Source organism: Gobius niger (genome assembly GCF_951799975.1).
Source record: "Gobius niger genome assembly, chromosome: 10".
NCBI classification, from domain to species: domain Eukaryota; kingdom Metazoa; phylum Chordata; class Actinopteri; order Gobiiformes; family Gobiidae; genus Gobius; species Gobius niger.
Window position 1 is genome coordinate 8,311,617 of NC_136861.1, and position 25,430 is coordinate 8,337,046.

A 25,430-nucleotide genomic window follows, 5' to 3' on the forward strand; every position below is an offset into this window, starting at 1 on the left:
ACCTGCAGCACAGTGGAGGCGTCACAAGAGGCGCTACAGGAAACAAAAAAGGGACAAACAAGGAGGTATCCGGACAAGACTCGCAGCTAAGCCACACAAATCTTCTATCCCGACTATTGTTCTGACTAATTTTCGTTCGCTGGAGAATAAACTAGATTACATTCATCTGCTACGCTCTTCCCAGAAGATGGTGAAAGACTGTTGTGGAGCGGAGGGAGCTGTGCAGGAGAAGCTGACCAGTGCAGGACACCATGCTCTGAAACAGGGACAAACCCAGGAGGTGTTGCACCATTTCCGAGGAGCACTGAAGGCAGTACTCTGTTTCCCTGACCTCCAAAAACCTGTTGGTCAGGTTGACCCACAATGGCGGCTCAGGACTGACCCAACACCTGAACGCAATTTCGTAGTAATATTGTACAATGACAAATAAAGCACTTACTTACTTAAAGGCACATTTCACAAATTGCAGGGTCACTTTTCAAGGTGACAGTCGCTGAAATGCTATATAATTAGATCCACAGTGGTTTTCCCACATTTTTTTGAGTTTCCAATATACTAAAGGAGAAGAAAATGTCCTTCCAAAGATTCAGCATCACAAAGGGTTCAATAATGCACAACATCCCTGTGTATAAGCTTAAAGGCGCACTGCGTAACATTTTGGACTATACTGTTGCCATCAATACAAAACATGCTCCTAATGACCAGCTCAACACAGAAAATATTAACTATCATCATTATCAGGTTTAATTTAAACAGGTTAAATCTCAAATTTAACCTGTTTAAATCTCAAATTCTGCTGACTTTAGTCGTCATCTCCATGGAGACGAGCTGGAGACTTACCCACTCCCGGCAAAGTTACAGTCATGTCTTAGGAGAGCTGAGCTACTCACAGCAAAAGCTCATGTTTGTTTGTACATTTTTCAATGGAGAAAATATCTGTCATAAAATAAATGCTTGTATTTCAATTTTATTTATTGGGTAAAATTCTACGCGGTGTGGCTTTAAAGGGAAAGGGTCCAGTTCATAAACGATTTACAAATGCTCTTGAGCGTGCGGTTATTGCGATGTTCTTCCAAAAAACGCGTCTCTATGAGGCCCACAAAGTAAATAGCTCTGAATTAGTTAAAATAAAAGCCGTGCAGGATTCAATCATTTTAGCGTACATTCCCGCGCCGTACGATCCCTCATTTCCATAAAGGTTTTCGCCGTAAAACAAACAATATGCTAATGGGAAGCGTTTCAATTACAGTCGGGCTCCGGCTCCTCATCGCTGCCATTGTTGTGCATTTGAAGTGGCGCTGAGTGATGCGTCAGACTCGGTGCGGCTTTAAGGTAAAGCAGAGAATAAACAGGGATTACGGGAACATGTGCATCAAACACACCGGGTTCAAACAAGATGGAGGACGCCGCCGCCGCCGCCGCCGAATCGCTCAGGCAGATTACACGGCTGCGTCGTAATTACACAACTTTATTCTCAAACGTAATCTGCATACAAAATCACACAAATATAATCTCACATAATCACGGACGAGGCTGGTGTCATGGGCAATATTGACTTCTGTACGTAGTAGCGTAACATGAAGCCTTATGACAGAGGAAGCTGCTGAGCAAAACGTTTAAAGAAGAAAAATGAAAGAGAAACATTCATTATGGGTAGTAAATATTTTAACCTCTTAAAGGGACAGGCACCTTTTTTCCATACTGAGATATGTTCTTACCTGAGCTTAGACGAGTTGATACGTACCTGTCTGGTCTTTTTGTGTGCACTCAGTCACACAAAAATACCACAGATGTTGCTAGCATTTGGCCTCCCCCAGCATATCCCTATGGCTCCAAACGGGGGTAAAGTTGGAAGCTACCACGCTATTCCACAGGCACAAAGACCAGACACGTGTGTATCAACTTGTCTAAGCTCGGGTAAGAACATATCTCAATCAAGCACATTTTCTCCAATTTGGCTTTACCCAAATCTAAAAACTTCTTGACAAAAGTGTCCAAAATTTGACAAAAACTAGGACGAAAATGCAACAAAAGAGCAACAAAAAAGTGACACAAAGCGGTGAACATGTGGCAAAAATGTGACGAAAACCTGACAAAAAAGTGATGGAAAAAAATGTCAACGTGAGGAAAAAGTTCCATTTAGATAAATTTGTAGGTCTTAGCTTTCAAATGAGGCGTTGCACTGGGTTATAGCCTGTAAGTTCTAGTCGAGAAGCTTTTAGATTTGGGTAAAGCTGAACTAGAGAAAATGCACTGAGTTAAAGGAACAGCAAATTTTTTTTCCATCCTGAGATATGTTCTTACCTGAGCTTAGACGAGTTGATTCGTACCTGTCTGGTCTTTGTGCCCGTGGAGGAGCGTGGTAGCTTCCAACTTCACCTCTGTTTGGAGCCATAGGAATATACTGGGAGAGGCCATATGCTTACAACATCTTTGGTCGTTGTGCGTGACTGAGCGCACGCACAAAGACCAGACAGGTACATATCAACTCGTCTAAGGTAAGAGCATATCTCAGTATGGAAAAACGGTGGCCTGTCCCTTTAAGGCGATGGTTAAGAGGTTAAAAATGACTTTTAATGACTTGTAAATATTTAAATGGACAGGCAGTGCATGATTGAGGCTTGAAGACATGACACGTTCATGTCAACATATTCAGCCGCCGTTTTGGCTGAGTGTGCAATTCTTTTTCCCTCTTGATTTGACTAGATTTCCTCTCGTTAATTAATTTTACTGAATGTTTGCTAATGTTGAGGAAATACAGTTTTGGGGGTTTTTTGCATTAAAAATATAGTATTTGGGCATTAAGATTGCATTAGAAAGCATTATCTTTGGCTTGTATGAACCCTGTATAAAATGGTGGAAAACAGGCTTTCACTTTCAGCTAACGGCATGCTTGCAAATCCATAACGCCACGATGAACACGTTCTGGAGGTTGTTTGTCAAGTGTGGCAAACTTTGAGAGATTTGAGTCTCTACTGTGCTGTGGGGGAAGTTGTGTCATGCTTGATAATAGTTCCTTTGTGATGTAAATTTTCCCCAGTAATTGTGTTTGTGTCAACCTGGGACTAACTGATGGAAACCTGCACTTGTTCCATAACCTGGCACGCTGCCGTCTCAGGTTAATGTATATTGTGCCTTGTCCCTGTTTCAAATAAATAAATAAACTTGAACAAAGGACGCAGCATAAATTGAATGGAATGGATGTGCTTTCACCTCAGTGCACATGAAATGAAGAGAAGATGCAATATTGTCACCAATTTGGGACAGCTTTCAGATAAAATAATTGGACCGGATTTTATACGTGCTGACAGAGAAGACAATGAACTTTGACAGAGATATAGATAGAGGCGGCATCTCTGGAATCTAATCTAAACTACTTTAACAAATGCTGAATTATGAATATAGTTTTCTACTAAATAAAGATATAAAGACATGGGGAGGGGCAAAGTGGTTCAACAGCCCATAAATACATAAATAACGGAGAATGCTAACCTGATGCTACATGTTAGCATCGGGCTAATGCTAACGGTTAGCTAGCGCTAGCTGCAACTGATGTTTTTTCACTTCTACTGAACAATCTGCTGTGAGAAAATACCCATATAGATACAGACAGCATCTCTGGAATCACCCCATGTTTGAAAACAGTTAAGGGGGAAAACAATTTGGAGAAAAATGGAAACTTTCTCTAATTATTCAAAAACAACTTTAACAAATGCTGAATTATGAATATAGTTTTCTACGAAATAAAGACACAAAGACATGGAGAGGAGCAAAGTGGCTCAACAGCCCATGAATACATAAATAATGGAGAATGCTAACACGATGCTTCATGTTAGCATTGTGCTAATGCATGTCGCTAACTAGCACTAGCTACGTCTCACGTTTTTTCACTTCTACTGAAAAAATCTGCTGTGATAAAACATCCATATGGACCAGATTTACACTTGACTTTATTTATGTGTGGTAAATAAGTTCATATTCCACCAGAAAATGGAAAAAGATTCTATATTCCCCCTTGACGAAGCCACGCCCCCTTCTATGACATAATTCCATCTGTATCTACGGACCCGATTTACGCTTGACTTTACTTATGTGTGATAAATAAGTTGATATTCCACCAGAAAATGGCTAAAAAGAGTAGAATAGATACAGACGGCATCTCGTCATAGAAGGGGGCGTGGCTTCGCCGAGGGGGAAAATAGAATCTTTAGAGAAACACAATTTTCCCTCTTTTTAGCCATTTTCTGGTGGAATATCAACTTATTTATCACATAAATAAAGTCAAGTGTAAATCGGGCCCATATGGATATTTACTCACAGCAGATTGTTCAGTAGAAGTGAAAAAAAAAAACGGCAGGTATAGCTCGCGCTAGCTATCCGTTAGCATTAGCCCGATGCTAGCATGTAGCATCACGTTAGCATTCTCCATTATTTATGTAATTATGGGCTGTTGAACCACTTTGCTCCTCTCCTTGTCTTTGTTTCTTTATTTAGTAGAAAACTATATTCATAATTCAGCATTTGTTTAAGTACCTAGTTTTTTAATAATTAAAGAAAGTTTTGATTTTTCTCCAAATTATTTTCCCCATTAACTGTTTTCAAACATGACCATTTATGGGCGACTCCAGAGATGCCGTCTGTATCTATATTGTTTTTCTCTAAAGATGACAAAGCCACGCCCCCTTCTATGACGAGATGCCGTCTGTATCTATAGTAATGACAGAGATATTAGTGAAAAAAACTAAAACAAAACATTCGACAGTTACTATAGCGACCTCATTATTCTGTATGATGGAATGTTTGCAAATCATACGATATTAGATATGCATTATGGCATTAAAAGTATCATATTTGGGCATTAAAATGCATTGGATTTGACCTGCTGCTGCCGGTGTAAACCCTGCTTATTCATCACTCTGACAAGTGAAACTACACGGAAAGGAATTTAACAACTCGAGGGGCCACAAGAGACTCGAATAGTATTTTTTTGTAATGAGCTCATTATTATATATTGTCCAGCCCCAATGTGTACCTAAGCTAAGATAAATTTGTAGCACAGTAACATGTTCAAATGGTGTTAAAATCCTCTTCATAACGACTGGAGGTGAATTTGGAAGTGGCCCGGCCTCATTAAAACCATCTCGGAGCACATTCCCCCCTCAGTCAATCATGTAGAGGATGATTTTAAGTCTCTCCGTGCACTTGTACAAGGACACCTCACTGTACTCCCCACATCCCGCCGCTCGCTAACCGCGCCGACTGCTAATCAGCCCAACCCCGGCCGGCTGGTGATTTGTGAATTTTGTGCCCGTGCCAGAACTCGTTGGGGTTTTTTACAGCGATGCGATGCCAGCGTGACCGGCCCCGACGATCTGTTCCACATTAGCGGCTAACCTCCTACCTCCGCGTCTTAATTCAACTGCGGTGCCAGACAAGCAGCGCTGTTTTATCAACGCGGGCGCCATTAAAATATGTCTACTGCCGACCCCGGTGCTGTCTCTATTAGCGGTTGCGATGTGACTTGCCGCTAAAACACAAACGCGTGCCGGTGCAAAAGTGGAGCTCCGGAGAAGAAGAAGAAGAAGAAGTTAGTGCTTTTAGGGTTGCAGGGGCGGCACTGTTTGTCTCACAGCGAGGAGGTGTTAAGTTTGAGTCCCAGATTGTGTGGGGCTTTTCTCATCAAAGATCTTTAATAAAACTCTGGAAAGGACATGGCCATAGGAAAACGGTGGAACAAATGGCAATTCTGGCGGCCATCTTGTGACTGGCCCTTCTAACCCAGTGCAACGTAATCAAATGAGAAACACCACTCATTTCCTTGATACTGTTTTTTGTCTATTTTTAGTTATTTCATTGATAATTGTGACTGACCTTATGTCATATCTGGCAATAAAATAAACATGACATTACCAATATATGCTGAACATGGGACAGTGAGGCAATGAATGCTAATGAACCCTGGGTATGTATCCTGACTGAGATACCAAGACTTACTAATACAACCGATCACAAACAATCAGTGTGTCTCACATTCTGCCGTTGAATCAATTAAGATTTTGCTGCTGGTTTTGCATCGGTTGTAGCCTGGCCTTAGGCATCTGTAAACTCCGGTCAGTTATCATTTCCCTACATGTACGTTTGGGCTTGATCTCAATGGCCGCGTTACATCGGTTGAATTTCAACCCACCATTCAGTGAGCGGGGGAAGCGGGTGTTGTAGGTGACGTTAAGCATTTGCTGGTTGTAGTTTGGCAACGGCGGCGGATACGAATGTAATAGAAGCTCTTCAACCCGTTCTGGCTCGGCTCCCAAATATCCAGAAATTGAAATGGAAGTCTTGGAATCATAGACTGTATATATAAATAGACAGCTCCTCCAATGCTAACGGTCCGGCCCTCAGTGCGAGATTTCTAAAATGTTTCTTACGAAAACCAGCTTGGTGCCTTTTATTGTAACTAACCCAGCGTTATCACAGGAGGAATATCTAGCTGTATCAACTTCCCTAAAACTAGGTACCTAAAGTGCAATGTCTTCCAATGGGAGAATAGCGTCTACATGGAGGTATACTACAGCAATGGCGGAGCAATGGCGGCCTCTAGTGTCATCTTCACAATGCAGAGCAGCCAGCGGCCATTGCTTAGAATATGCAAGGAATGCCCCCAAGTGTTATAATAGTTTGCTTCACTCACTCGGGACCATTACATACGTCACGACCAAACGCTAGCGAAAATCTGATCCATTCATTTCAAAGGAGTTCACCTGTCCCACCTGATAACGGAGCTCAATTGTGAAGATCCAGACCCTCTGTACAAAAGGCAATGAGTATGAGTGTATGGTAAAACCAGGCTATATTGGTTGTATACTGTGGGCAAGCCTTGCAGCATGACCTATCTAGAGTTTTATTCAATATCTTTGGATTTTATGCCCTTGCCTTTTTTCTGGTTGTTCTAGTTTCCACCATCAACCTAAAAAGGCACAATTGCACATTTTTGTGTGACAGTACAGCATTTTCGCTGAAATGTTGCCATCTAAAAGTGTGTGATTTCATCTTCTGTCCTTTGTCTTTCAGTTTATTGCACCGTCTTGGAGCCTCGACTTCAGCCAGCAGCTCCTCCAGCCTCGACTCACCTCTGACACAGGTAGGGTCACATCTTTTTCCCGGCTTCTGCTGCTGCTGAATGCTCATCACGACTACTTTCACCCTGCGTTGTTACAACTTGTTGCTGCTCTTCTTAATTTGTCCAAACTCTGCTTGACTGTGGCGATGACATTCGCTCCAATTAGTGCAGCGGCAGCCTTCGCACAAAAACTGGGCTCTCTTTCAGTCAAGAGCAAAATATGTTTCATAAACACTTCTTACATGACATATTTCTGACTGTTTTGCTCTCATTGCCCCCTGTGAATTCCTGACACAGGCGCGAGCTAAGGTTCTGTGTGAAGTTTTTGAAGAGGTTGACCAATAGGAGCTTGAGGTGCACAGTTGGATAGTCAATATGTGTTTGTGCTTGAGCATGCGGCTGCTCTGATAGATACAGTAGATAAGATCTTTCTACTGTACAATTGTGCTGACGCTACTTTTTCATGATTTTTTTTGCAGATGGGATGGATGTTTCTTTGTAAGTGTTTTTGTTTGCTTGTGGCCCCGGGTCAGCAGTGATCAGGGTGGCTTTCCTGGTCACTGCCTGCTGGTAGAGGTCAGAGAAAAGTGTCTGTGGTGAACCTGTGATTTTGGTGGCCTGTTTGGAGCAGGATGTAATGTTGAAGGTGAGAATGGGTTCGATGAGTGACCTGTAGAGAACTGTTAAAACGTCTGTTCGGCATTAAAACTCCTGAGCTTCCTGAGAAGGTGAAGTCTCTGCTGGGCCTTCTTGTAGATGGCATCACTGAATGACAGGCAGGTGTCGATCTTTGTACCCAGATATTTAAATGAGGACACCTGCTCCTCCAGTTCGCCGTGGATCCTGAGAGGCTTGAACAGGGGTGTTGGTACCTCCCCCAGCACAGCTCCTTAGTTTTGGCAACATTCAGTGACTTTCAGACTGACTGTCTGTTGGTACCTGGTCAGTTGCTCTGGGTTCTCCCCCGACGCCACCAGCCATGTCATCTGCATATTTAAAAAGAGTCATTCCCTGGGTGTTGCTCCAGATGTTGTTTGTGTACACGGAAAAGAGAATAGGCAATAAAACACAGCCTTGTGGAAGTCCAGTGTGAATGTGGAGATCTGTTTTTTAGAAAGCTGTAAATCCACAAAAGCTTCTTTGGTGTATACTATATAGTGGTTTTTACTAATATCTAAGTGCTGATTATGATAATAAATACATAGTTTAAGTGTAATTGTTTAACTGGTTTGGGCGGGAATGTTAACTTAAGTGTTAGGAATAAGTTTGGACAAGTTTAATGTTGTGTGCATGTTATTTGGATGAAATGGGCTTTTTGTTTGCACCTGTCAGTTTAGCGCGGTAGCTCTTGATCAGACTTAATATTAATAGTCTGTCATTGGTCACTCCCCATTTACATTCATTACTGCATTCGAGAGAGAATCCATGATGCAGCTCAGTCTCAGTTCCTACAAAACATGTTCCAAAAAGACGGGACACTCCGCCCCCGTGAGGTGGGCTGAGCGATAACGAGCCAAGCCTGTCAATCAAAGCCTCAAGCTTCAAGTTTTTATTTCCACAAATCAAAATCCAGCTTGGTTAGAATATGATACCTTGTCCTGCATTGTCCAAATGGGTCACAGTCATTTTTTTTTCTTTTAAGCAGTATTTGGGAGGTGTAAAGACTACATTGGAATCCGTTTCAAGTTTCTTTTGGATTCGCCCCTGGCCATCAGGGGGTGATATTGCAGCAATGTCAGCTCCCCGCCATGAGGACCAAAGAGCTTTCCTCACCCATTGCTCGTGATCCTCAACACAAAGGTGATCTAAAATAGTCAACTCTTTCCGTTTCAGTTTGCTGGGTGGTCTGTCAAGCGACTAAACTGCCGGTGGATGTCTTAAAATGATGTTGGAGATATTAATGAGGTTTTGAGTAGGTTACAACGTGTGTATAGGCCAGGGGTGTCCAAACTTTTTTCACTGAGGGCCACAGACAGAAAAATATACAAACAACTGGGCCGCACTCAGTACAGATCAGATATATGACTTTACCTCTATTGAATTAAAGTTAGCAAATTCAATACAATGCTAGCTAATGGATTTTCATGTATTTTATATATATTCAATTATAAAAAAAAAAAAAAATTCTATTATATTTTTAGAATATGCAGCGGGCCAATAAAAAATGGGCCGTGGGCAGCAGTTGACCCACGGGCTGTAGTTTGGACACCCCTGGTATAGGCTGTTTACAATGTTGTGACGTCATCTGAACGCAGCCCATTGAGCTCATTATAGGAATTAAAAGTGATGCCATAGGAAACTGCCATGGTCGCCTATGCCCAGAACCGTCTCTTCAGGCTGGCACGCGAGGGTCGTGTTGATGATTTCGGCTCCACACTCCAGAACATTGTTACATTTGGCGTAATACTCTCTGTTTAATGTCCCGCCTAAAATAAAGGTTAAAAAAGAAATCCCACTAATTTTAATGAAAGGCAATTAACCATGTCCCCAAAACCTTTTCATTTCCAAATCCATCTGAAAAAAAAACCACGCTGTTCCTTCTCCGCTCTCGCAAATGGCACCAGTCTAAAGAAGCAGATGAAGTCGTTAGTGTCGCCCGCCGCCCCACAGTAAAATGAATAACACATTGAAGACTGTGCCTCCTCATTATTTTAGCGTGTGTGCTAATTAAACCGATTCTCAGCATGTCTCCAAATGCCGTATTGACTCGAGCTACAGGCCCTTGGACAATAACAGGAATTCACTTTTTATCCTTTTGCCATTTTGCGTAATGAGCTTCCTTGTCCTTCCCGTGAAGTCGATCGGAAAGAAAGTAAGGGCATCGGGAAGTGCTGATGAGGAAATATCTTGTATCTAGCATTTGCGAAGAATTTACCAATTTTTTTTTTTTCAATACGATGCGTTTGGGGGTCATTTTAGACAGTACCGATGCTGGTCACTTCCTATTTGTGAGGGCATTTCTACCAACAGTTCGGAAATGTTGTGTCCGAACGTCAATGTGAAGTTCTCTTAACACCCACCTGAACTGAGTACATTTTCACCCGTTTGGCTTTACCCAAATCTAAAAGCTTCAAAAATAGCAGCAAAATAGCAACAGAAGAAAGGATGAAAACGTGACAAAAATATGACATAAACAGAACAGAAAAGTGACTCAAAAAAGTGACGAAAATGCAGCAAAAAAAAGCAACAAAAGAGCGTCTAAAATGCAACAAAAAAGTGACAACAACGTGCTGAAAACATGACAATAGAGCAACAAAAAAAGCAATGAAAAAGCAACAAAAGATGACAAAAACATGACAACAAAGTGACAAAATAATGTGCTGGAAACGCAACAAAAACGCAATGAGAAAGGCTATGAAAAAGTGAAAAAACAAAAACGCTTAAAAAATGTGACAAAAATTTAGGTTTTAGCTTTCAAATGAGGCATTACACTGTTGCTCTCCAGTTGAGAAGCTTTTAGATTTGGGTATAGCTCAACTGGAAAAAATGCGCTCTGTTCAGGCGGGGGGTTGTTACAGATTAAACCAATTTATACCATAGATACAGACGGCCTCTCTAGAATCGCCCATATATGGTCATGTTTGGGGGGGAAACAAAGGAGAAAAATCTTAACTTTCTCTAATTGTTCAAAAACTACTTTAACAAACGCTGAATTATGAATATAGTTTTCTGCTAAATAAAAATACAAAGACATGGGGAGGAGCAAAGTGGCTCAACAGCCCATAAATAATGGAGAATGCTAACATGATGCTTCATGTTAGCATCGTGCTAATGCTAACCACTAGCTAGCATTAGCTACGACTGCCATTTTTTCACTTCTGCTGAACAATCTGCTGCGTTACAATATCCATATGGACCCGATTTACACTTGACTTTCTTTATGTGTGGTAAATAAGTTCATATTCCACCAGAAAATGGCGAAAAAGAGTGGAAAATTGTGTTTCCCAAAACATTCGATTTTCCACCTTGACGCAGCCACGCCCCCTTCTATGACGCAATGCCGTCTTTAACTATGGTCTGGGTGAAAACTCGATTCTGATTGGCTGGAGGGTGTCCATTGAAAAGTGATAACGTACACCTAGACCAGCAACAGTTAAACAGTTAGATCACGTTCTGTATTACTCCACTGCAGCTCTATCCATAATAACGATAAACAATTGAGCTGGAACTAGTTTCAGGTAAAACTGATAAAAAAAAGTTAAATAACTCCTGCCCAGGACTTAAAGAAAATAAGCAAACAGGCCCCAATGAACAGTTTCAGTTCACAGGACCACGGTATAAGCGGGATAATGCATTATCCCTTACAAAACGTATACTTTTAAGGGCAAACAGGTTAAAATTGCAGCTAGTGTCTCCCAATATCGATGTCCACATTGCTTTTGTGGGGTCGGCCCATTAGTCCGACGTCTCATTATTCCGAAAATGTCCCATTGAGTAGGGATTGGAAATTAAAACTAGGTTCAGGCAAGAGTCCACTGACCAAAAGGTTAGGGCCAGTGGTTGTATATGGCTCTCTAATCCACAACACATCTGAGTTTCATATGTCGGACTAATGGCACCACTGCTCAATGGCAAGTCATACTTTTGTGTCTATCGGGCTCAAGGCTAAACAGCCACCGAGTTCTCAGGAAAAAAGACATTAACAGGTTGCTCTCTATCCCTTCAAATCATGACACAAGCTCGATAGTAGTATCAATTTCTGAATAATGGCATCCTACAGCCTTCAAAATAAACTCAGTCTGTTTATTGTTACAAACGCCACTGTTGATTGCGGTATATCTTTCTTGCTGACCCCATTTCCACAGACTGTAGCCCATAGAAGCCAATGGCAAAGTGTCATTATTCAATTCAGAGGGCCTTGTGCTGAATCATTCGCTACTGTCTGCCTCAAGAGAGAAAAACACACGCGCACACAATAAAAAAAAAAAAATGTACAAAGAGGCAGCGAGAGGAGGGAAGTCGCGCCACTCTTCTTCTTGACACTCTTTCAAGTCGTCCTTGAAAAGAAAATTACAACAGCGGCTTTGATGGCGCCGTGTGACATGCTTCGAGATATTCGGTGGTACGCGCAGACACATACGAGATTACCATCCCGACGATTCCCGCGCTGTCTGCCGCCTTTGGATCGGCGGAAGGGGAAAAAGTATCTTATAAAGTTAAACTAGCTTAAGCACTCGAGGTATGGCATTTTGGAATTGACGGGACACTTGAGTAAACCTTTCGGATACTAAACATACAGCTACACTGGCAAGTGCAAGGGCAATAATGTTAGTTAGTAGAGCTTAGCTTTGGAGTTTGAATGAGACAATGGAAGATGTGGAAGTGTTAACTGGAGGAAAGCATTTGGTTTTGTTTGAGCTGAGGTTTGTATAGAAGGTGTGTCTAAGTTCATGAATATTACTTTTTTTCCCCCGATATCATAAGGAACTAGATGGAATTAGTATTTTTACCATCATAGCAGTTCTGAGTCAAAATATGAAAAAAAAAAAAAAAAGGTAAACCCCTTTTTGTCACATACTCCCTATATTACAAAAGACTTCTTATACAACATACTTTCATGAGGGGAAAATAATGTTACCCTAAATCAGGGGTCTCCAACCTTTTATACACGGCGAGCTACTTTTACACAACAAGAACGTAAAAATGCGGCTTCGGGGGACTTCACCCTGGAGAATTAGAAGCCAAGATAGTATTTCAAAGAAAATGACTTGAATTGTGTCCTTACATTCTACAATATTGACCCAACTGTTTGCAGATTGTGTTCAGCATGTTCAGAACAAAAAAAAAATGCATATAAAGTTTGAGTTGTCATGCGTATAGAGATGTAGAAAGTCTTTGGCAAGCTACATAGAAAGGCCTGGCGAGCTACTGGTTGGAGATCCCTGCCCTACATCCATCAGTCAATCCATTTTCTTCTGCTTTATCCGGGGCCGGGTCACGGAGGCAGCAGTCTAAGCCCAGACTTCCCGATCCACGCACACGTCCTCCAGCTGTTCTGGTGGGGTGGACCCGGTGGCGACCCCAGGCCAGCTCAGAGACATAGTCCCACCAGTGTGAGTCTTCCGCAAGACCTCCTCCCAATAGGACATGCCTGGAACACCTCTCGAAAGAAAGTGACCAGGAGGCATCTGACACTGATGCCTGAGCCACCTCAGCTGCTCCTCTCGACATGAAGGAGCAGCGACTCTACTCCGAGCTCCTCCTGGGTAAATGAGCTCCTCACCCCCAGCCACCCTGCGAAGAAAACTCATTTCGGCCGCTTGAATCCGCGATCTTGTCCTTTCGGTCATTACCCAGATCTTATGACCATAGATCGTCTCGACTCCTTCTTCACCACAACAGTCCGATACAGTGACCGCATCACTGCCGACGGCGATCCATCTATCGATCTCACACTCCATCCATCCCTCACTCATGAACACGACCCGAGATACTTGGAGGCGAGGACTCTCCACGACCCATATGACCCTACAAAAATACACAAAAAGTCAGGCATGGGGCCTTTAACATGAGCCGTACAGACATTTTCCCTTCTCTATCTTTCTCTGTATTGAAACAGCTGCACAGCAAAGGGGAGCGAAAGGAGGGGGTGGCAGGGACTTTTTCTTTAAGCTGCATTTTCTAACTTACAAAGCGGAAATTAGCAATTCAGAAGTGTACCTGTGATACTCATTCTTTAAAGAGGCTAGATGCGAGTTAGTCATTTTATGCTCACTACTGCCACCTCAGGTCTTATGTGTAACTGCAGCTTCTATATTAAGCTCGTGCATGACGGCACTTCGGACCCAAATGAACAACTTTTTGAGTGACAGTGCAGGATTTTAGAGGCAGTTGTGGTGAACAGGTCTGAGCTCATTCTACACATTAGGACATTACTGGAACATGTAGGGGGATGAAAATACTTGTTTTTAACATTTTTAACCTCTGTATAGTCCCTTTAAAAACCCTGAAAAGATGCAGTTAAAGTTTTTTTTTCTAAATATGACTAAAATGTTTTGTCAATTACTGCTTTCTCATGAAAAGTTGCTTCCCTGGAAAATGATCTGTGTTTTGAGGAAATCCAATCAAAAAGTTGTTTAAGTTTAGTTTTAGGGCTGCTTAAGTACAAGCATGTATTTCTTTATGGCATTTTTCATTGGTGAAAAATGTAGATGTTGCTTTGCTTTGACTACATGTGTCTAAAATGTCAGGTAAATATGTCTAGTCATGTTCCAACTGCCGAAATAGCATTGTCTGGCTCCGGCTGGGAGCATTTGTCGGTGCTGCTGCTGTGTATTTTAGTCCGGGTTTTACGACACTTTTGTTGTGCCATTGCAACATATAAAACCAGGAATGAGGTGAAATAAAGTTGATACATCTGGACTCAGAGGGGCTCAGCGGCTCTCTGACGCCTCCTGCTGACAGACTGGCCTCCTCGGTTCCCACTTGTATCCGTACACTGTTCTCAGGGCCGGATTGAGAGGTGCTTGTGTGATTCTGAAGAGTCTGAGAGGATTATCTGGCTCAAGGCATTGTGTGTGGAGTGGCTGCGGCAGGTACAAGCGCCTCTACTCCCAATCTCCTCAGGATCCGCTTCCCGGCCGAGACTGTGACCGCGATCGCACCACCTCCCGGCAATCACAGCCACCATGTTGCACTGCACAGACTTTACCGGGCTGACGTTTAACATGTTTGAGTGGAACAGCCGCCTTCTTGAGGTGGGGTCACTGGGGTGTTTTTCATGAGACAAAAAAAACCAAAACATCCACTTCTATTTATGATTTCTTTTATGACCACTCATCTGAGCCACAAAAAATAACAAATACGCATAAACAAATACATTGTGGATATGTTGAAAAAGTCCTTAATAAAAAAAAAAAAGGCTAAATGTCCAATAGATAACAAAACTTAAGAGTGTTCAGTGTTCTTCACCCTTGTAGGAGAGATCATTGTTTTCAAGCCTTGCTTTTAGGAGGCGGATGTGAAGTTTTGCCCTGCTTTGCTGCAGTTTGGCTCTTAAAGGAATAGGCCACCGTTTTTACATACTAAGATACGTTCTTACCTCACTTTAGACGTGTTAATATATCCCCGTCTGGTCTTTGTCCGTGCGCTCTGTCACGCAAACGGAGCACATACGCAGCCTCTCCCACATGTCACATAGCTCCAAAAAAGCCCACGATAGAAGCTACCAAGCTCTTCCACGTGTTCCCTATTTAAATAAAGTTACGTGAAGTGTTTTCATGCGAAGTATATTTACACAAAAATGTAACATGTCGATTTTATAAGCAAATAAAAAGGGGGACTATATTGTGAGGCGTAATGATACGAGGAGCACAGCGTCCGCGTAGTAACTCCTAAAGACTTCCCCCGCTCACTTCCGTCAATAACCTTTAGGAGTTACTGCGCGGACGTTTTACTCCTCGTATCATTACGCCTCACAATATAGTCCCCCTTTTTATCTGCTTATAAAATCGACATGCTACATTTCTGTGTAAATATACTTCGCATGAAAACACTTCACGTAACTTTATTTAAATAGGGAACACGTGGAAGAGCTTGGTAGCTTCTATCGTGAGCTTTTTCGGAGCTATGTGACATATGGGAGAGGCTGCGTATGTGCTCCGTTTGCGTGACAGAGCGCGCGGACAATGACCAGACGGGGATATATTAACTCGACTAAAGTGAGGTAAGAACGTATCTTAGTATATAAAAACGGTGGCCTATTCCTTTAATATGGTTTTGTTGAAATTAATACAGTGATGAATGACAGAAACATTGAATGTAAAATTTCTGTTTTTCTGTTTGGGGGTATATTTGATGGGGACAAGATTATATATTTTTATTTTAATATACTGAAAGGCTTAATTGATCTCCTATGTCTACTTCATATACTTCATACCTGTAACAGTTGAACAAATCAAGTGCAAAATTGGAATAAAAGTATATACACAAACTGATTTGACCAATTTTAAAGTTTTGCAACATTTTCTTTTTGAAATCCAACCCCCTGCTGGGATCAGGATTAACTTTTTTTTTTTTTTTTTTTTTGGATCAAATGTATCCAGATCATACTGAAATGTTTTGAACAACACAGATTAGATCATGTAATCCAATCCTAGTTTTAATCTGGGACAAACAATCTTATCCGATTTCAGAATCCTTCTTCCTCTTTTGAACAACCAAAATCCGATCAGATCACCTTTGAACAACCAGACCCAGATGATTTTTAGGCTCTTTTGATGGAATGTATGGCTCTTTACTGGTCTTGCAATCTTTGGGATTGTTCACCCTAACTCTACAGTCTGATGCTTCGTTGGCTTCAGCGTTGTGAGTTCATCCCTAACTCTTCAGTCAGTCGGAATGTCTCTTTTCACCCCCTTTCACACCAAACTGTCCCGTGTAATCAAGCCTCCGCACCAAAGTAAATAAATGAATTAAGCCGTAAGTGGATGGAACAAGAATATTTGCAAAAACGATCCTCATTTTGGCTGTATCTCCGGATGACGTCCCCAAAAGCTATAGGCGTTTTGGATTTGCGGCGAGGCGGTTTAATGGAATTCTTCTGTTTGCATTAGTCGGCAAATTGAGGGAGGAAATGGGAGAAAAAGCTGTGACCGCGCTCTGATGAGGTACTTTGCGACGAGATTTTTAAATTAGCAAATGTTTGGAGAATAGACATTACGAGACATTAAGGCTGGGAAATGGTCACGCAAATGAAATGACTCAAAGTTCCTCTCAGTTCGTGTCATTAAGCAGCGATAAGCGACGATATCCCCCCCCCCCCCCCCCTGAACAGACAAACAAATGAACGTATAGGCGCGCTGTTGGAGCTAGCGGGACGTGAAGCCGTTACCGCCTCCGTCGTTTTTCTATTTTGAATCCGGAGATGGAATCGCTGCCGTAGCTTTTGACTTTTTGTACGAGGGGGGAATATCCGTCATCTGCTGCGAATCTGTTAAACTTGGATAAAGCAGACGTTGCTGAGAACAAAGCATTGGAGAGGGATTTGGAAGGCAATGGGAAGCATTTGGGTTCTTCTGCGCACAGTAGTATCGAAGGCAGTCCAAAACCAGCTTAAGTCTTGTCTGTGCTTAAGAAAAGGTGGATATTCTCTGTAATGCTAGAGTAAGTAGAAGGAATTATGATTTCAAAAGAAGTAAACTGTATTAAGAGACAGTGTTGTGTGGTTACGAAAAGGTCACACGCTTTAATGTTTTGTTGGCTCAACTTTAGCTTCGATCACAGCGCACTGGCTGTGGCGTTGTTCCAGTCCACGTCTGCAATGTCAAAACATCTAGTGTTGCATTAATTAATGCTTCTTTTTTACCCTGAGTAGATTGTGTTACATTGTATTTCATGTTTATAGTGGGATACTTTAAAGAGGCTATACGGAGTTTAAAAATGTTAAAATGATTCCCCTACATGTTCCAGCAATGTTCTAAGGCAAGGGTGTCAGACTAATTTTGGGTCGCGGGCTGATATTCAGCTCCCTGGTCTGGGCCGCATATAATAGAGAAAATGTTTCCAATAAATGAATAATATTAAGCTGTGATTTGGTCAAAGCCCCAACTTAACTGTAGCTTCATTAAAAACAACGGCTTACACTTGTATTGCACTTTACAAGCCTGTGTCACAGGTTCCTCAAAGTACTACATAGTAGTCATTATTCATTCAGTCCACACTTGATGGTGGCAAGCTGTTATTGAAGTCATAGCCGCCCTAGGGCAGACTGTCCATTTACCACTTTCTGAGTGACAATCCTGCACTTTCACTCAGAAAGTTGTTACTTCGGGTCCGAAGTGCCGTCATGCACGAGCCTAATATAGAAGCTGCAGTTACATGTGAGATAGGCCCTTAAGTAGGTCGCCAAACACTTTCTACATTTCTACACACCCTTGATGAGTCACATTTTAGATGCATTTTAATTTTGTTCTGAACATGCTGAACACAACATTCAGGTCAATTATAGTAAAGCATGAAAACAAAACTGAAATAATTTCCTTTTGAAATATCCTCTTGGCTCATAATTCTTCAGGGTGAACTCCACCCAAGCCACATTTTACAGTATCTTTGGCGCATAAGTATTTTTTATACTCACTACTGCCACCTCAGGTCATACTGCAGCTTCTATATTAAGCTCAAAACAACTTTTTGAGTGACAGTGCAGGATTTTAGAGAAACAGAACAGGTGAACAGGTCTGGGTTCATTCTACACATTAGGATGCTGCATGTAGGGGGAGGAAAATGCTTAATTTTAACATTTTTAACCTCCGTATAGTCCCTTTAAAGTAGCTCACTGGTTAAAAAGGTTGGGGACCCAAGTGTAACTAGACCCCTGGGCCACTACAATGGGAAAAGAAAGAGAAACACGAAGAAACGTATTGTCTGTGTTTTTCATTCACAGCTGCCCTTGAAGTGGAGGATAAACTTTTGAACGACTCTTTCAAATTCCATCGCTGACTGATATCTCTATACAAACATCTATCAACAAGCACTTTTCGCAAACGCTCCACAGCCCACTGAAAATGGTTCACTTTTGGTTCATCATCCCACTATACTGTAAGCTTTTGCCAAATGTTTTTTTTTCTACCTTCCATGGCATATATACAGTATATATATATATTTAGAACTAAACGTATTACGAACCAGCCAGTTGTGTCCAAAGCCCCTCCATAAATCTTTATTATCCTCTTTCCTGGGAGTGCGTGGCCTTACACCTGTGCCCACCTCCGCTCCAGCTACTCCCGACTCCAAAACGAGCCCCGCAAGCGCTATTGTTTACCGAAGACTCCCCGCAGAAGAAGCCAGCTCCCGCCCCGCACTCCCCCTCCACCTTCCCCCGCCTGCAAAGCCCTCATTAGCCATGCCCAAACGCCCTTGGGGGGGAGTAGCTACACTTGTTTACACAGTCCACTCATGACGATTGCTGCTAAATGAGGCGCTCGCTGCCAATTTGTCCCGGGCCACTCTCCTCTGAGGGGTGTGTGCGCATCTCCTCGCTAACCCGCCGCTACCTGGGGCGGGGCGGACGCCAGCGCCGAGCCGGTCCGGGCCGCGAAGAAGGTTAATGCACTGCTGCCGCGGCTTTTTTGGGGAAACGACCCGGAAAAAAAACTTGGGAACACGCAAGTCCCCAAGGGCGTCTGGAAGAGCGGAGTCACTTTAGGAGGTAATGAGTTTTTTTCACTTGACTTCCGGAGCGCTGCGCCGTTTGCCGCGGACAAACATTTCAGGGTGTCATCGCGGCATGGATACAAGCACGGGGTCTGTGCGGGGGCTTGTCAATTTGACTTTGGGTAAACATGTGGTGAAAACAAGGAAGAGTTGCCATATATATATATATATATGCCATATATATATATATATCTATGTACTGTAATTTTCTAGTGTTTCTAATGTCCACATCTAACATGAATGAACTTGATTGCACTTGTTCTTCATCAAATTCACACAACCTTAGTTTCACTTGAATGAAATGGATTTTAACAGATTTATAAAATGGACATGTATTGGTATGGTATGTGAACCTGGTGTTGCTTGGGCTCCTATCCATTTATTAACCGCTTAAGTTTAGTTAAACTGTAATAGATCCTATTCATAAGAAATCAAGCTGAGGACCCCAGTGTATCGTCCACACGAGCCCGGCGTTTTGGGGGTCTGTAAACGAACATTTTCCAAACTAGGTCCCAGAGTGGAAAGATCTCAAAATGCCATTTACGTGGCTCCGTTGCTACAACGTCTCCACACATTTTACTAAAACAATGACGTCACAGCCCCAGAGTGGTGACTGTTATCCACTATCTACTGATAGTGAGTTTTCCTCATGGATCTATGATGGTTTGACTCCGCTCCTCTTTGCTCCACTGCCGTCCACAAGCCACAGGTGACAAGTAGAAAAACACGAGTCAGTCTGTGTTTTTGGACTGACAGTAAAAGTCACTGACAGGTCTTTCTGCTTTAATCCTGTTACGTCTGAAGAATAAGCTCTCCTCCTCGTCTCTTCTGTAGATCCTAAATCCTTGAATCAGTTTCATTTTCACTGTTTACATTCCACAAAATATTACTGCGCATGCATTATCTTGTTCTATTATCTGTGTTAGCACATGTTTTTACCACTAGCCTACGCAGACACGGGTACAACATACAAACTCCACACAGAAAGGCCCCGTCCAGATGGGAATCGAACCCGGGACCTTCGAGCTGTGAGGCACGAGCGATAACCGCTGTGCCACTGCCACGCCACCGAGTAACGCCTCATCTGAAAGCTGAGACCTACAAATTACTCATCTAAACGGATCATTTTCCTTGCATTGTTACCGCGTTGTCGCCACTTCTTTGACTTTGCTTTTTTTGTGGCTGTTACGTTGCGTTTTGTCACACATGTCCATCACTTTTTGTTCCTTTTTTTGTGTTTTGTTGCTACACGTGGAAATCACAAAGGAGCTTTCTACAAACCAGATATGGCAACGTTTGGAGTGTCCGATGATTAAACATGCGCTAGCCGAGCACTAGCCTAGCACCACAAAACTCTTCAAAAATAAGGACTACATGAATACATTAAAAAAAAAATGTATCTAGAAGTCAACAACCCTCTGGATAAGTATGAATCAATACCAAATCAATCTCAGCTTTGCATCTGTTCGAACTTGACACAATAGAATGATAAACCATAATGAAACGTCAGTTAACAGCAAACCACAAATATGACCTCGTTCCACATTGTCAGGACAAAAAATACAGTGAACATAATGATTCCGACGCGCGGCTTAGGCAAAAGCTACAACCGGCGCCTGTATTTTCGGGTCTGTTTTTGAGCGTTGTGCGCGGAGTTGCTGTATTTGGCCGTCGTGTCGGGGAGACTGAGGTTCGGTGCCAGGTGAAATGCCACAGTGCGTTACGTCTCCTGTCGTTTTCAGTCGCCTCCGTGCCGTAACCCGACCTGAACGAGCCGTAACCCATTGACAGCTCTGACACACTGGAGCGGATTTTTATCGACTTGGACACTGCATTTTACGCTGTCAGCAGACGCCCGTGTGTCCCTGCGGTTTGAAGCAGTTTGAACCCATTTAGTCCCATGCAAAAAAAAACATTATTTACATAGAAATGTATTTTTAGAGCAATGTACCATTTATAGTAAGTTTCATATTTTGTTTTATATTTGACGTGTTGTCATTGGGAGACATGTGGGAGCCACGGCACAGTTCAAAAACATAAAAAAGATCTTAAGATAGTGTCCCGGACAGAAAAGAGTCATGTGACAAAAACCCATCTACTACTACTTCCTGCTGAGTATTATTATTTTAACATATTCTATGGTCATGTAATGTATTTCGAGAGCTATTGCTGGTAAATGCCCTTTTTCTTTCAATTTTCAATTTTATTTAAAATGATTTAGTTAAGCTCAGGTTCAGAGGATCAGAGGATGTCCACTCAATGAGGATGTTGTCAGCCACTATTATAACAAACATTGTTAATTGATTTGTATTTTTTTTTTTTTCAAATGCTTCGGATAGTCTACGAAATACGTAAATAGTAAAATTCATACATCACACATTACGTTGCCAAAATGATGTGTGATGTATGAATGTGTAAAAACGTATGTATTTATTGTTGGGAGGTACATAATGGAAAAAAAAGAAGACCCTAACCTTAAGCCCTAACCTTGAGGGTCTAATGTCGTATTACATTATGAACCACCAGTACTATTATTATATTACATTATGATACACATTATCCCGTTTTGTACGTACAACATAGGAATTAGTTATTGCAAATTGTTCCAAAGCAGCAAAGTGTGTGGCATCAATGCTGAGACGGTGAGTTCCACCTCTCAAGGACCTGTTCTCCTCTAGGACCTGCAGACGTGTAGTTCGGATAGTTAGGACCCGGCTCTTTTGTATCAAGCGAGATATTTGAGATATTTGGAAATAGCCAAAGCTTACACTGGAGATAGAAGTCGTCTCAAAGACAAGGTGTTTATTGCCATTGTTCCGCGTTACAAAGAAGTAAAACCAGCCGATGACTTCAGAGAGAGAGAAGAAGTGAAGTCCAGACCTCTGTTGACAGTCTCCTTTCATCCTAGTCTTGCACTCCTCTGCACAGAGAGGATGACTGTCTATCTGTGAGTCAGTTGTTTGTGTCTCTGTGCTTGTATTTTATCTGTACTTCACGTTATGTTCAGAATGGTTATGGTGCTGACCATTGTCTCTAAGCTAATCTCACTGACATGGTCTTCTTGTTCTGTAGCGTGTAAGCAAAGCATGAGTCAGAGGCTTGTTCAGATTTCCTTACAGTCCTTTCAAGATCACAGCTGACCCTTCTCACCCTGGACACGGACTATTCACCCCTCTCCCCTCAGGCAGGAGGCTACGGTCCACTCAGACCCACACCTCCCGCCACAAGAACAGTTTCCCCCCCCCGCCATCAGACTCATGAACAAAAACGAGACCCAATAACTCAGTCACAGACTCATGAACGTAATAACCTGTTCAGCCATTTGCTCTGCTCTATTGCACTATGCGGTCTGTCCACACTTAGATCTGCTGCTGACACTCAATGCACCTGCACATCTGTTATTACCATGGATCTATTATAAACTGGATAAGGCATGTTGTCCCAGCTCCTATCTCTTTACATAGGGGTGCTCAGTGGCGCATGAAACCAGTTTCGTCCGCCATTGCGGCCCAAAGTACCCGTATGACGCGTCACCTGTATCTATGCTCCCTACGGCCCAAGTGGGTGAAAGCAGCGTGAGCGCGCACGGCTGCCGACGAAGCTTCAGAGCGGAGCGGACGCCATTACGCAAAAAGTCAAATCTCTTAATATCATCGTTCTTTAAACACAAAATGTTTTTTTAAGGCCATTTCAGGCGAGTAAGCTGCCATGCTACGATGACTTTGGGGGTTAGTTTGTCAGCGCGGGGCTTAAAAAGCTAGTTTAGCCCGCTCTTTGAACAACCGGGCGCTTAGCGGCCCTTCGGACGTACGTAGCCGCGCTCATGAACTTCCGCTCGGTCACTTTTCTGGGAAGTTTCGTAAGTGCTGGAAGTCTTGATATTGTGATAGAATTGATAAAAATCGAGTTGTTACTTCACTGTATTTGCTAGTATAACATCACAACTAGAATTGTTTGGCTGAAATACAAAGAATGAGCACTGCAAAAGTGTTTTATATTACATTTTCATTGGTAAAATGTGATAAATTGTTTTTTACATAGCATTTATCTGTACTGTACTGTACTGTACTGGATCCAGGACAGATGCAGAAATCATGCATTTTTTTGTGTTTCATTCTACTTACACAAATAATGGTGTAAGTACATAAGTACATTAAATGCTGCTAGTATTTTTTTAATTAATAAAACAGTTACAGGTTATTAGTGCCATTATTTAATTTTCAGAAATGAGTTTAATAACATGTAGACTAGTTGTTTCTTATTAACCATAATCCAATGCTATAGACACATGCTATATTCATCATACATTTCGTATTTAGTTTTTGGCTAAACTTACTTGAGATGTTCGTTATTTCGCGTTTATCCTTGTTTTTAGTCCAGTTCATTTGTTTTGCTCAGACTTCAGCCGCTAAATCACACGAGGGAGAACTCTGCTCGTTCATGAGTCATCACGCACACGCTCGCGCACGTCTGCGGCCCTGGTGACGTCACGTCATTAGAACACTTTTAAAAATGTATTTTTGATGCTTTACAATTTTTTTACGAAGAAAAAAAGTCCATGTCCTAAAAATAGTAATTTTAAAGAAATATATTTGCCTCAGTCTGAAACTCCAGATGCCCTGTGGACCATTTTACAGGCTGCTCCTTTTACATGAGTGTCTATGACAAAAAGGGCTTTTTGGGCTGCTGGCTGCAATATCACGGCCTGCCACTAGCACGTACTCATTTCAGAGTGAAGGGGGCGGACCCCCCCACTGGTTATTACACTCACACTGTTGTTCTATGTCAAATTGTTGTCGTCTCTATTATAGTCTAAATGTAATCTCTTATGTTTAATGTTTCATGTTCTAATTGTACTAAATTTAGTTACATTGTGCAGGGGCGGATCTAGAAAAAAAATCACGGGGCGGCAGGCAGGGTCAGGGATCATTTCTGGGGCGGCAACACATTGACAATGTTGAATGTTTCTAGCAGGGTACACAAGTTTTAATAATAAAAATAATGCATTGGTTTTATATAGCGCTTTTCTGGACACTCAAAGACGCTTTACATTGCACTATTCATTCACTCCATGCTTGGTGGTAGTAAGCTACTATTGTAGCCACAGCTGCCCTGGGGTAGATTGACAGAAGCGAGGCAACCAGTCTGCGCCATCGGCCCCTCCGACCACCACCAACCACTCACTCACTCACTACATTTGCGAGGCTTCCTGGTGTTCCCAAACGGTCTCCCATCCAAGTACCGACCAGGCCCTTCCCTGCTTAGCTTCCAAGGTCTGACGGGATTGGGCAGAGCAAAGGCGGTATGGCCAGTTTTGCTTGATCGCAGGGCAATTTTTTCCATTTAGATTCAGGCTGAGCCTCCCAAAATTATATACAAATAGTAGAATTGTCCTTAATATAAGTAGGGGGTTTCTGACTCAAGTAAATTTTTCACTTTTGTAAAAAAAAAATATATATATATATATCATCTTGGGGGCAACGGGAGTTGGCACCTGGCTACTTATTTAGCTATGAAGTTGTTGTAATTCTTTGTCCTGTTAAAAAAGTACTGAGTCTCTGTAAGCACCCAAGTAGCTTCTAGAGCAGATGTGAGACATTACATGACATCAATGGAGTGGCAGCTGGGGTGGCAAGACCTTTACGAGGTGTGGCAGCTGCTACCCTGGGCCACCCCTCTAGATCCGCCCCTGACAATGTGTAGGTACAATGTAATCCATACAATGTACTACCTTGAACTGTAACATACTGAGCCGAGCATTAGTGTTTATTGTCTGCTGTGTCTATTTTGTCACATAGGTTTAATTATAAAACATGTTTCTTATCTTTGATTTATTTTTGTGTTTAATAGTTATTCTTTCCTATTTATTTACATATATTTTGTATTCATAGTACATAACGGTACATCTATTCTTCCATAAGTCTCTCTTGCACATTTACCTTGTTCTTCTTCGATGGCAAATTGTGACGATCTGCACCCATTTGTGTCTTCTTAAGATCTGCTGTGAATTTCTCCCTTGTAGATTATAAAGTCTAATCTAATCCTATATGGAATTGCATAAACTTGATTATTCATGATCAATAATTGAATTTTAACAAGCACACAACATGTTATTGTGTGGGAGAGTCTTTGCCCTTGAGTATCAGTCCATTTACGTCTC

The 25,430-nt window shown here is 42.1% G+C and overlaps 1 protein-coding gene across 2 annotated transcripts in view; it reads left to right on the plus strand.

The window, feature by feature from the left end:
* The window catches only part of LOC306968938 (RNA binding protein fox-1 homolog 3-like), a 1,481,628-nt gene that overhangs the window by 323,227 nt on the left and 1,132,971 nt on the right, over positions 1-25,430 (plus strand). For both annotated transcript variants that reach the window (XM_079564526.1, XM_079564524.1), the window contains exon 3: positions 7,069-7,138. The gene's annotated coding sequence lies outside the window, so the exon portion shown is untranslated. The remainder of the gene's footprint in view (positions 1-7,068; positions 7,139-25,430) is intronic.